The 12,167-nt window shown below is 35.5% G+C and overlaps 1 long non-coding RNA gene across 2 annotated transcripts in view; it reads left to right on the top strand.

The window, feature by feature from the left end:
* Positions 1 to 499: 499 nt before the first annotated feature.
* Positions 500 to 12,167, top strand: part of LOC136851945 (uncharacterized) — a 39,051-nt gene continuing 27,383 nt past the window's right edge. Inside the window, exons 1-2 of one of the 2 annotated variants that reach the window (XR_010857010.1) lie at positions 562 to 633; positions 8,948 to 9,181. This is a non-coding gene — a long non-coding RNA (uncharacterized lncRNA). Of the gene's footprint in view, positions 634 to 8,947; positions 9,182 to 12,167 lie in introns of both variants that reach the window. The other variant, XR_010857009.1, reaches the window with a different exon arrangement.

The raw sequence follows: 12,167 nt of genomic DNA on the forward strand, positions 1-12,167 counted from the left end.
CTGAATTTGTGATAAGGTCCTTTGGGGAAGGGTTTCTAATCCATTCCATTCCTGTGACTCCCAGATGACGAGGGTAGGCTAATGGTATCAGCCGAGGATCAACCATGAACAACAATTACTCTCTCTCTCTCTCTCTCTCTCTCTCTCTCTCTCATTCATTCAAATTATGGATAGACAGTTTTTCAACTAGTTTGTAGAGGAAATTCAAGACCTTGCTGGAATGAAAAGACAAAAGGTAGAAGAAGAATGTAACATAAACAAAGGAAAAAAAACAATTTTGTGCTTCTTGTTAAATGTTAATTTTTGCCTCTTTTTAGTGGAACCGGGTATCCTTTCAAATTGAAACAGTAGGTCATTCAAAATATTATACATTCCATTGCAGAGAGCTGTTGCAAGCGATATGAACGTATCCGCAACACTAACGTTCATATCCACAACCCTAACGAACAGCAATTATGACGTAGTGTTGACATTCAGACTCACGCAAGTTGATCAAAAGCGAGGCTGAAATATTGCGAAACGTAAAGCGCTCAAATTCAACTATATTTTTAATGGCAAAACAGAAACTTCTGTAAGCCCCGACGAAAGTTGCCGTTTGCTGTGTGACAAGTGCGGCAAACTTTGCTGTAATAGGTAGGCTACTAAAGTTGTTGCTATAGTTTTGTAAGTACGGGCTTTCCAGCTAAAGCTTCTTCGCAGAGTTTCATATACTTCGCTGTCTTTACTTCGCAGTAGTTCCCATCCTCCAGTTTTCACATTTCATCTTAAAATAAATCGTTCGCGCCAGTCTTTTGGGATGTGAGTCAATACTATTGGCTTTACAGTGATAATCCTGGGAACGAGGAGGGTCTGTTTTTTTTTTTTTTTTATAGTCACGACACGTGTAAAGTAAAACCATTGAGTCTCGTCTGACCTGTTTTTATTGTCATAATAATGCATCGTACACAACATAATTTAAGTTGACGAAAACTGGAACAGCATTCAAACACCTTCAATACGACGGGTAAACCCAGGTCTGTAGATATAAGTGTAAACGGTAACTCGAAGGGTCCTGCGTAGGTAACATCGTTGCCTTTGATCGTACGTCAGCGGTGGAGGTCAAAATGGGCGGAGGTAGAGAAATGGCCTTGTCCCGGAGTTTCGAAATACCCAGAACTTTCTAGGATCGCCTTTGGTGCGTTTCTTTGATATGCACACAGATGGTCTGATATCGCTTATAGATTTACGCGAGGTTTTAGAGAGAGAGAGAGAGAGATTCTTCAGAGTTTCTCACAAATACCCATTAAGATTGCTCTAGGTCTGATTTCTGTTTGGGAGAAAATACGGTATTCTGAATAAATATCTTGATTTTATAGAAGTGAAAATACGGTATAGGGAATAAATATTTGAATGCGCAAAACATATCGGCTTTGTCAGTTCCATGCATAATTTTATAGTAAGACTTTAACAATAAAACGTTTAATACCCTTATAACTTATACATAACTTACTGTCATACATACAGCATGCCTTTTTACTTTTTCCATAGTTTTTTTTTTTTTGGGGGGGGTCAAAACAAGTTTTCCCTTTTGTAGAAGATAAGTATAAAACTCCCCAGGCTAGGCGTAATAAACAACGTCCTGAATTTCCCAGTGGAAAAATTAATCCACTTACGAAGACCATTTTCCTCTGGGGATTGAAAAAACAATTGAGTTGATTACGCTTTGTATAACTAGTAATAGTAGTAGTATCGGTAAGGATTTGTCTTTGAAACGGCTCCAACAACTTGTTCTCTTTCAACGGAAACGTTTAGCTTATCTCAGCACGGACTACTTTGAAACTGAAATTTTGACTTTTGTCGAACTCAAAGGCTTGACAAACAATATCCAGCCTGGAAACCGTTTAAAAGATATGTTGAATTCATCATTTACCGAGTACCATGTGGAGACTGAAAAAGTTCATGTTGGACAAAGTAGGAGTTCGGTATCGTAGAGATCTGTACCAGAACACGTGAGGTCTGTTATAGTCTATCAAACACTCTAAGATCGTTAGGGTGGGGCGAGTAAGGAATTCGTGCGTGTCAAACGTCTCGTTATTATGATTAAAAGTTTTGCCATGTTAGAGCTTGTTCAAGTGAAATTTAAAAAAAAAGAAATGTTATTCATTTAAAGGTAATATCGAAACATATTTGACTTCACATATTTGCAGTACAAACTTAATTTATTTTCATAAAAACAAAGAGACGTGGCATGATTTTTGGCCGTCGCTGCCACACTTCAGTTTCCCTGACATGTGGTCAGCAAGGGCATTTAAATGGCCAGCTCGATCTAAAACAATAACAGTGGTGGTCACCTCGAGCAGCCAGTCACTGGACAGTACGGATAGCCCAGGTGATAGCCAAAGCGTATCAGATCTCCCCACCGCAAACATCTTTACTTCCAGGTCAGGTAAACCGTTGACAACATATCAAAATATTTCATATTAAAGGAACAAGGTGGCCCTGTAATTAATGGTAAATTATTTTTCTCTCCTAAATGAGTAGTTTATTTAACCAGCAGAGGCACTGAAAGAATAACGTCACGCAACCTATAAATAACTGCTAAAATGAAATGTGGACAATAATCAGATGGCTTGAAAAGCCATTCCTGCCGAACCGCCCACACAAATTTCACGAGTGTTCATGCATTAAACACATCATGGTATGATTATTATTTCCAAAATGCACGCAAAGGAAGAAAAATCATTAAGAACAACCAAAATTTACTCAAACTCTTTCTTTAGAGAATGAAGTACAGTAAATGGCAGATCTCAGGCAAAGCCGCAAACAAGGGATTATAACCTCGAGGGTGAGATTTCAAAGGATAAACAGATCCGGCAGCGCTGTGTTCTTTGCCTGGCCCCACCACAGCGATCTTAGAATGTTTGAAAGACTTGTAGGTATGGCCTTGAAAATTCGGGGTTTTCATTGACTTTCCAGATTCGGACATCGCATTATTTTGAAATGAGCCATCTCCTCTATTTAAAGGGCCTGCATGGCCCCATACAGGAGAAAGGTTAAGGAATCAGTCATCGTAGACCAGTAAGTAAGTATACCTTAGTTTTACCAGACCACTGAGCTGATTAACAGCTCTCCTAGGGCTGGCCCGAAGGATTAGACTTATTTTACGTGGCTAAGAACCAATTGGTTACTTAGCAACGGGACCTACAGCTTATTGTGGAATCCGAACCACATTATAGCGAGAAATGAATTTCTATCACCAGAAATACATTCCTCTAACTCTTCATCAGCCGGCCGCGGGAATTGAACTGATAACATGAGCATGTCAGAAGGGTTTTTGAAGGCAGACAACATGGGCGGAGAAACCTTGCATCCTCTTGTTAAGATGAACCAGTCAGACTGACCGCCAGTTAACCTTGGCGAAATAGATTCCAGGTCATTCCTATAATCCAAGGTCTAGAGGTCAGAACTGTAATGCTGTAGGGCAGCGGGGAACCGTAATCCCTCTCCTATCAAGGACAACACACAATCTTTTTGGGGGAACACAAATCCCGACGGAGTACCTTCATAGATTCAAACCGGTCCAGTCCAAGTACCTTTTTACCCCATATAATTATTGTCTCTGTAACACGGTCTAACACCTCTCATTTTCCATCGAGACGAGATGTATCTTCTTCTTCTTCTTTTAACGGGCTTTTTTCCCATTTTTGTATGGGGTAAGCACGATGCCTTCTTTTGAAGGACTTTTGATTTGGCTTTGGGGTAGACCTTTAGTCTCGATCGGCTGCCCTGCCTGACATCGCTTAGACCCCGGTAGCGTATATAGGCCGAAATATGGTGGCTTATTCAAATTTCTTTGTGTCTTTTATTGACCTTTTTTGCGGATATATATATATATATTATATATATAAATAGATTCTCTCTCTCTCTCTCTCTCTCTCTCTCTCTCCCCCTCTCTCTCTCTCTCTCTCTCTCTCTATATATATATATATATATATATATATATATATATATATATATATATATATATATATATATATAAAGAGATGGAATGACAGAGAGAGAGAGAGAGAGAGAGAATCTACTATATATACTGTATATATCCGCAAAAAGGTCAATAAAAAACACAAAAAATTTTAATAAGCCACCATATTTCGGCCTATATATATCGGCACTCGTCTCGGTGGAAAATGAGAGGTGTTACATAGGCAATAATTATATGTATGTATGTATGTATGTATGTATATATACATATATACATAGAAAGAATAAGAGAGAATCTGCTATTTTATATATATATACACACACACACACACACACACACACACACATATATATATATATCAGGTACTCAGAACGCATATATATATATATATATATATATATATATATATATATATATATATATATATATATATATATATATACACACACACACAGTAATGGGAGATTCTCTCTCTCTCTCTCTCTCTCTCTCTCTCTCTCTCTCTCTCTCTCTCTCTCTCTCTCTCTCTCTCTCTCTCTCATTCTTTATAAATATACTCTCATTATATTGTCTTTACAATGTATATCTTTCCACGATTTTGATATATTTACTGTTCTAGTTATCATGTGTTCTGTGTAATAGTAATAATTGTTGAGGTATCGTATGTAGTGTAATGTCAGATTTCACAAGAATTAGTGATTGAGATAACTTAAGAAAGTAATTTAGAATTAATAATATGCTTTTCATAATAACGTAGTATATAATCACGCATTTGGTCTCCCAGCCACGTGTGATGGCGAATGCTTTGTTTTGCTTCGAGAGTCATCACGAGAGATAAGCGAGGAATTGGGTTCTTCGTCTTGTTTTAAAAAAACATGCCAGTCATGATTAGCCACTTGTGTATTGTATCGATTGTGTTGAGGTTTTGTTACAAGCTTTGTCCCGTACTGTTTTCTGGTAAAGACACTTGTGCCTTTTTGGGAAATACAAACGAGTTATTGCACCAAAGCACATGGCAATTGCATCTTGTTTAAGACTACATTGCTCTGATCAAGTGTTGTTCTAAAGCGTTAGTTTTGGCCCCAAGACATTTTGCTCAGGAAGTGATGTCACCTTCCTTTTCTAGAATTTTCTCTCGTATCTCGTTCCCAAAATGTAATGACGTAATTCTGTGGGGGTTTTTACTTCTAGGTGGAATCCTAAAATTTGCTCATTCTGATTTCAGAGACCTCTCTCTCTCTCTCTCTCTCTCTCTCTCTCTCTCTCTCTCTCTCTCTCTCTCTCTCTCTCTCTCTCTCTCTCTCTTTTGATATACTCACGTTTATTAATGATTCATCTGTGCCCAGACAATGCGTTAATAAACGTGGAAGCATCATACTTCGTCTTGTTTTAAAAAAACATGCATGCCAACTGAACTTCTGTCATCATTTTCCTGTGGGATTTGCTTATACACTGAAGTCACGTGCATCTACTGTGATTTTTAACCTTCCTTTTCTAGAATTTTCTCTCGCATATATATGTGCATATAAACATATACATGTATATATGTGTGAGTACATATATATATATATATATATATATATATATATATATATATATATATATATATATATATATATATATATATATATATATATAGTATATATGTGTTTGTATATATATATATATATATATATATATATATATATATATATATATATATATATATATATATATATATATACTTATGATATTCTCTTGAAAGATGTATAAAATCTGATTTTCTTGAATATCGTAATATGCTCTATAATTGCCATAAGATTTTTTTTCTTTATACAAATGTTGTGTAGTATATTCAGTATATTAGTGATAGTTAAATATAAATGTCTTTGTAGTGTCAGATCTCACAAGAATTAGTAATGCGATTTTAAGAATAACATAGTGTATAATCACGCATTTTGTCTCCCAGCAACACGTGTGTTCTGTACTTATGATAGCGAATGCTCTGTGTTGTTTCGAGTGTCATTGCAAAAGATAAGGGTGTTAACAGATATTCGACCAGTAGCGTAAGATTTTTCCTCAGCCAAGAGATAAGAGAACGATTCGCTCTTTCGTGTTTTATAAACGTGCCAATCATGATTAGCCACCTGATTGGCTTTGTCCAAAGCAATTTCCTAAGTCACATATTATTCTCAATCGATTACGTCATGTATTGCTCTGATCATGCATTGTTCTAATGCGTTAGTTTTGGCCTTAAGATGCTTTGCTCAGGAAATGATGTCATCTTCCTTTTCCAGAATTTTCTCTTGTATCTCACTCCAGAATATAATGACGTAATTCTATGGGGGTTCTACTTGTACCTGGAATCCTAAAAATTTGCTCATTCTGATTTCAGAAGCATTTTGTGTGGCTCTCTCTCTCTCTCTCTCTCTCTCTCTCTTCAAAAGAGAGAAGTTATTAACATAAAATATTTCTGGTCATTGATATTAATCTTAGCTTTTGAGATCTGATAATGGTAGTAAAGAATGTATGTATTGGTAACGGCACCTATCAAAAAAGTGTTTTGTGAATCCTGAGCAGCTGCATTTGGGGTGATTTTGTGAAAGTTTTCACAAGCTTGTGTAAGGTAAAGTGACTTTTACTTATTATTACCATGGTATAATAAGGTCAATATATTAAGGGATTATTGCTTTAGTAAATATACACTTCATTTCATGTTTTATGTTTTGTGAAATTGTGTGTTTTTAATGTCATTTGAATTATTTGATTCTTTTTTAATTATTTGTTTAGTTCTTGTGAATTTAACACTTTGCCATATTTTATATGTTTGCAATCTCTTAGTTTTTCACCTTTTGTGTAGTGGTAATTGAACATTTATTTACTTGGCATCTTAAGTGTTTCTTAATAGTTTAACATTGCATACTTGATTTAATTTTCATTTACTAAAATTTTCTGTTCAAATCTTAAGTATTTCTGAATAGCTTAAATTTTGCTTGATTAATTTAATTTCTTGATAAATTAAACTTTGTAATTTAACTCAAGTATTAAATTTTGTTATTTTCAAGTAATAGTAAATTTTTTCAGATTGTGAATTCTGATTATAAATTTTTAATTTAAAAATAATTTTTTTTTATTTAAAATTTTTACAACAGTGTTTCATTACTGACCATCAGTGGTAGGATTAATTGTGTGCATAAGGCATAGTGATAAACATGTTTTGTTCCTTTAGTTTTGCTGAAGTGAATTAAGACCAGGGAAACAGATGAAGTTGTTTGATGGAGTGGTGCCCTTTTACTTTAGTGTGTTTCTTGTTGAAAAGTTGATACCTCATACTTGTTTTGATAAACTTAGTCTGATTTCTCGCATGATTAGTAAGTTTTTAAGGGATCACTGTTGTCTTTAGAGTACTCAGTCGTAATTTTATTGTTATGAGAGTTCAGGTATCTGGCTAAAGTGAGGTAAATTTTTAAATTGTAGGATTAGTTGTGTAATAACCAGGTACTTGTTTAATATATAGACTGGCTGATTAGTCTCTATTACTCCAGACAAACCTATCACATTATTCATCATTTGTTTTTTGTAAAAGCTTAGAAAATCCTGCTTCTGAATAACTTTGGAATTATCACCTGCATATGGCGTCTCGGGAGAGACGTAACATTATCATCGATCAGTCCTTCTCATGCACCACTTGTTGTTGCAGTCTCATTACCATCATCATCATCATCATCATCACTATCATCGTCACTTTCAAATTTTGCTCTGATAATGACATTACTGCCATTATCATCATCGTTATTTTTATCATCACTATATTCCCTTGGTGAAATTTCCTTTTCAGTTGTGTCTGGCATGAGAGTCGTAAAATTTTTATTCCTACTCACTCGTATTTTGGGACGCCATTCCAATGTTGACCAAAAATAATAAGTTTAAATGTGTCTTCACTAAATAACGTTGTCAAGGTTATCTACATTGGACTTTTACGTCCCACTGACACGATTATTCACACGTTTATCGTTTCATTGTCCTTTTATGTTACTAAAACACGTCGTAATTAAATCATAGAGATAAGACAAGATAAAAGGTTTTACGCCCCGACCCAAATAACTCTAATGAGTAACCCAGCCTCCTTCCTGATAACCGTCGAGATCTTGGGAGAATTGTAAAGCTTTTATGACACTTTTTGATGACAGCTATCCCTTTGTGATCAGTTTTTTATAACAAGCAATACTCTGTCATCTCCAATCAAAGCAAATGTTTGTGATAATTTTTTTTAATGAAGAGTAATGATAATTTTGTATTTCATCAAAGTAAATGTTTGCTCGGGTTGAGAATGAGACCTTGGAACGCAAAGCATTCAGGAGAGCATCGACGATTTTGTCTCAGTTAATTTATTTATTTAGTCAGTTATTAAGAAAACGTTAGACGCCACGAATAAGACGTAAGGCAAAGATGGCCAAGAATCACAGAGCTTAGAAGGTATTTAATCACAGAGCTTAGAAGGTATTTAGAACGGGAATATAAAAATGTTCCTGTAGTATGTAAAGTCCTTTCATGTCTAGCGTTAAGTTTAGCAGGTTCTGAATAATTCTCTCTCTCTCTCTCTCTCTCTCTCTCTCTCTCTCTCTGTACTGAATGAAAGTAACGCATTTTGAGGGTAAAGCAGACGCGTTAGAATGTCTGAGAATCACCAGGTAAAACCGTAGTACAACTCTGCATGAAAACCTACATGATTTCTTCGAGACTTCTGACGCTTCACCGCGCGCAGGTGACATTGCCGAAACAGTGACTAGAATATTAATAGGCGTTACTTTCACTATCTCTTCTGAACATCAGAAGCGTAAAAAAGAGAAATAAAAAAGGAAAGAAAAAAGCTCCTGCGAGGACCAGTGCCTTGAGAATTTCCTTATGAATGCATTGTTTTCTGTCTGAATAAGTCGTGCTGAATGTTTCATGTGATGTTGTTATACGTTTATATACACTAATACGTAATGCTTTGTTTTTTTGAAGGTCACCGTGATAATGAACGGAATGAGATGGGAGAATTGAAGAGTGTATTAGTCATGCTGAATGTCTAATGAGATACTGCTGTATGCCAAGGGCGTAGCCTAGCTCCTACAAAGGAGGTAACGCATACGTCTGTCACGAGGAATCCTGTAGTGATGAAGGAGCACAGAAGTTGGCGAGAGATCCACATCTTTTGCGACTAAGGCTGGAGAAAACTATCACATTCTTTTGTTGGTGGTGAGGCTTCCGTGAATGGTCAAAAGTTCAATAATATTCCAACTACAATTATCGAGGTTGTTGCATTCGTACTAAAACTCGTATTAATCAGTTAAGTGGTTCACTGCGTTTATATGCGTAGGAATGTTATGACTTTAATCCTCCCAAAATATACGATCTGTAATTGCAGCATATTGATGCAAATTTGCAAATGGACCTTTTGTGTATATTATTTTAAATAAAAGAAAATGAAGCGGAAAAGATACGACCTGGCGTTACTTAAGGTTCTTTTCAGCGCGCCTTCGGCTCCTAGCTGCAACCCCTTTCGTTCCTTTTACTGTACCTCCTTTCATATGCTCTTTCTTCCATCTTACTTGCCACCGTCTCCTAAAATTGATTCATAGAGCAACTGCGAGGTTTTCCTCCTGTTACACCTTTCAAACCTTTTACGGTCAATTTCCGTTTCAGCGCTAGGCCTTTGGACCTAAATTCTATATTCAATTCCGTTCAGTTTAACGATATGACCTGGTTAAATCTTTGCTGGGTTTTTCCTTATATCTCGGTGAACCTTCACACGTCCGTTTTTTCAGTTGCCAAACCGTGCTCATTTTCTTTAAAATCTAATTTCGTTATGTGACTACATTCATGGAGTCGAATTCAAACAAGTCGAAGAGAACTTGCACGAGACAATCACTGGATGGGAAGCGTAGTTTAGAAGGCTTTGTTTACATTTTCAAATGGTAACCTGTGGTTATCTTCGCATTAAAGTGCTCCAGGCACATCTGTTTATCTGTGGATGAAAGCCGGAGACTACTATAAGTTTGGTTCTTCGTTGGAATGGAGTCTGACTTGGACGAGGAAAAGTGAATTATTAGTTGTTTCTTTGGCTAACTTCAAAGACAACGAGAGAGAGAGAGATTAGAGGGTGGCGTGGGGGACGGCAACTTGTGGGTGGTGTTATTAATTTAGCTTAGTGTTAAGAACAACTGCGTTTACTGTATATTTGCTCTCTCGCTCTCTCTCTCTCTCTCTCTCTCTCTCTCTCTCTTTTACGTATGCATACACGATTTTTTTTACTCGGTCGATTATATGTAATCTGTAGTTTTCTAATAATAATAATAATAATAATAATAATAATAATAATAATAATAATAATAATAATAATAATAATCAAAGCCTTAGTACAGGCAATTTCACCACTCGCCATTTTTAAACCATTATCTGTGACCATGCTGTGAATGATATACCCCAGATATAATCATTTGTGAAAGCCAATTATTTTTACATATTTTAGAATCATTATCTTTTTTATGAGGTTATTCAAAGAGTATCGTGAAATTAAAAACGAAAATAAATTAATTGGCAACTCCAGTCATAATAGATATCTGGGTACATTACAATGGCGGGGAATCAACGACCGTTACTCGTGATAAGCAAATTAGTGCTCTTGTACAACGCTTAGATTCTCTCTCTCTCTCTCTCTCTCTCTCTCTCTCTCTCTCTCTCTCTCTCTCTCTCTCATGTAGATAGGTATTGGGTGCATTGGGTTTGAAAAAAGAACAGAAAATATTGAAAAATTATATTAATATAACAATAATAATATTTATAGTAATAATAATAATAATAATAATAATCATATAGGTCTAGGACGCAGCAAGACATTTGGTGACCCAGTGAGTCTATTATTATTATTATTATTATTATTATTATTATTATTATGATAATGATAAGCCTAGCTATGACCCCAGCTGAAGCAATTGTAATAATGATAATCATCTAGGAAGTAGCATGACATTTGGGGACCCAATGAGTCTAGGTTCTTGACTCAAAAGAGATTATTATTATTATTATTATTATTATTATTATTATTATTATTATTATTATTATTATTATTATTATAAACCTAGCTATGGCCCCAGCTGAAGCAATTTGCAGTAACGTTCCGGAGATAATGTTATTTCGAAAATGTAGCGTAATTTCAATCTCGTTTTATTTCTTAAAAAATTTGCCTGATGGATCGTGCTTGCAGAATTTTGAAAAATACTGATTTCCTGCATTAAATGTATTGTGCATTCACAAAGCAAAGACAGAAAGAAGTGACCTAATAATGGAAAAGAGAGAAAATGGTTTCAAAACTAAACTAAGATTAAAGAGAATATTAATTAAACGCACTTGAGGACTTGTCCCACTGACTCGTACAACTAGAGCGCATGCGTACCCTCTGAGCTGCGCAACACTTCATACTCCCCAGTTAAGAGTTTTCTCTCTTTAATCCATTCACAGACTGAGTAATAATGACTAACTTATCTTATATGATACACTGTATAATATGATACTGTGGCCAACACATACGTAATACATAAAATTTATTATTAGAAGTCGAATTTTTGAACTTGAATGTAACATAATTTTACTTCTAATTCATTGTTGTTGCCAGTATAGATTAAAATACAGAAAAATTAAAAGAATGACGATGATTAAAGAAGAAGAAAGTCATTGTGGAGTCTGTAACAAATCAATAATTAGTAGATTTTAGAACATGCAGTTACCAAGTGAATAAGATAAAAGGTTGGTAAGCAAAGATAAGTTTTAATGGTTAGTCATCGTTATCATTTTATTTTTGTTTATATTTATTTATTATTATTATTTTTGGTAGGCAGGGTAACAAAGCCAAGGTATCTAGCTGTATTCAAAGACACTTTGACCTAAGCCTGGGGCTTTGCATCACCCGAATGTTAAGTCTGTAAAGATTCCCAACCCTAGACCTAATGATCTTAGCTTAAGCGTAGGGGGTAGCGCCGTCGGTGCACCTCACTGGGTGCACTGTAGGCATTACTAAAGGTTTTTTTTTACAGCATCCCTTCCGTCCCTAGCTGCAACCCCTTTCATTCCTTTTACTGTACCTCCATTCATATTATCTTTCTTCCATCTTGGTATCCACCTTCTCCTAACATTATTTCATAGTGCAACTGCGAAGTTTTCTTACTGCAACACCTTTCAAACCTTC

Source organism: Macrobrachium rosenbergii, chromosome 24 (genome assembly GCF_040412425.1).
Source record: "Macrobrachium rosenbergii isolate ZJJX-2024 chromosome 24, ASM4041242v1, whole genome shotgun sequence".
Lineage (NCBI taxonomy): Eukaryota > Metazoa > Arthropoda > Malacostraca > Decapoda > Palaemonidae > Macrobrachium > Macrobrachium rosenbergii.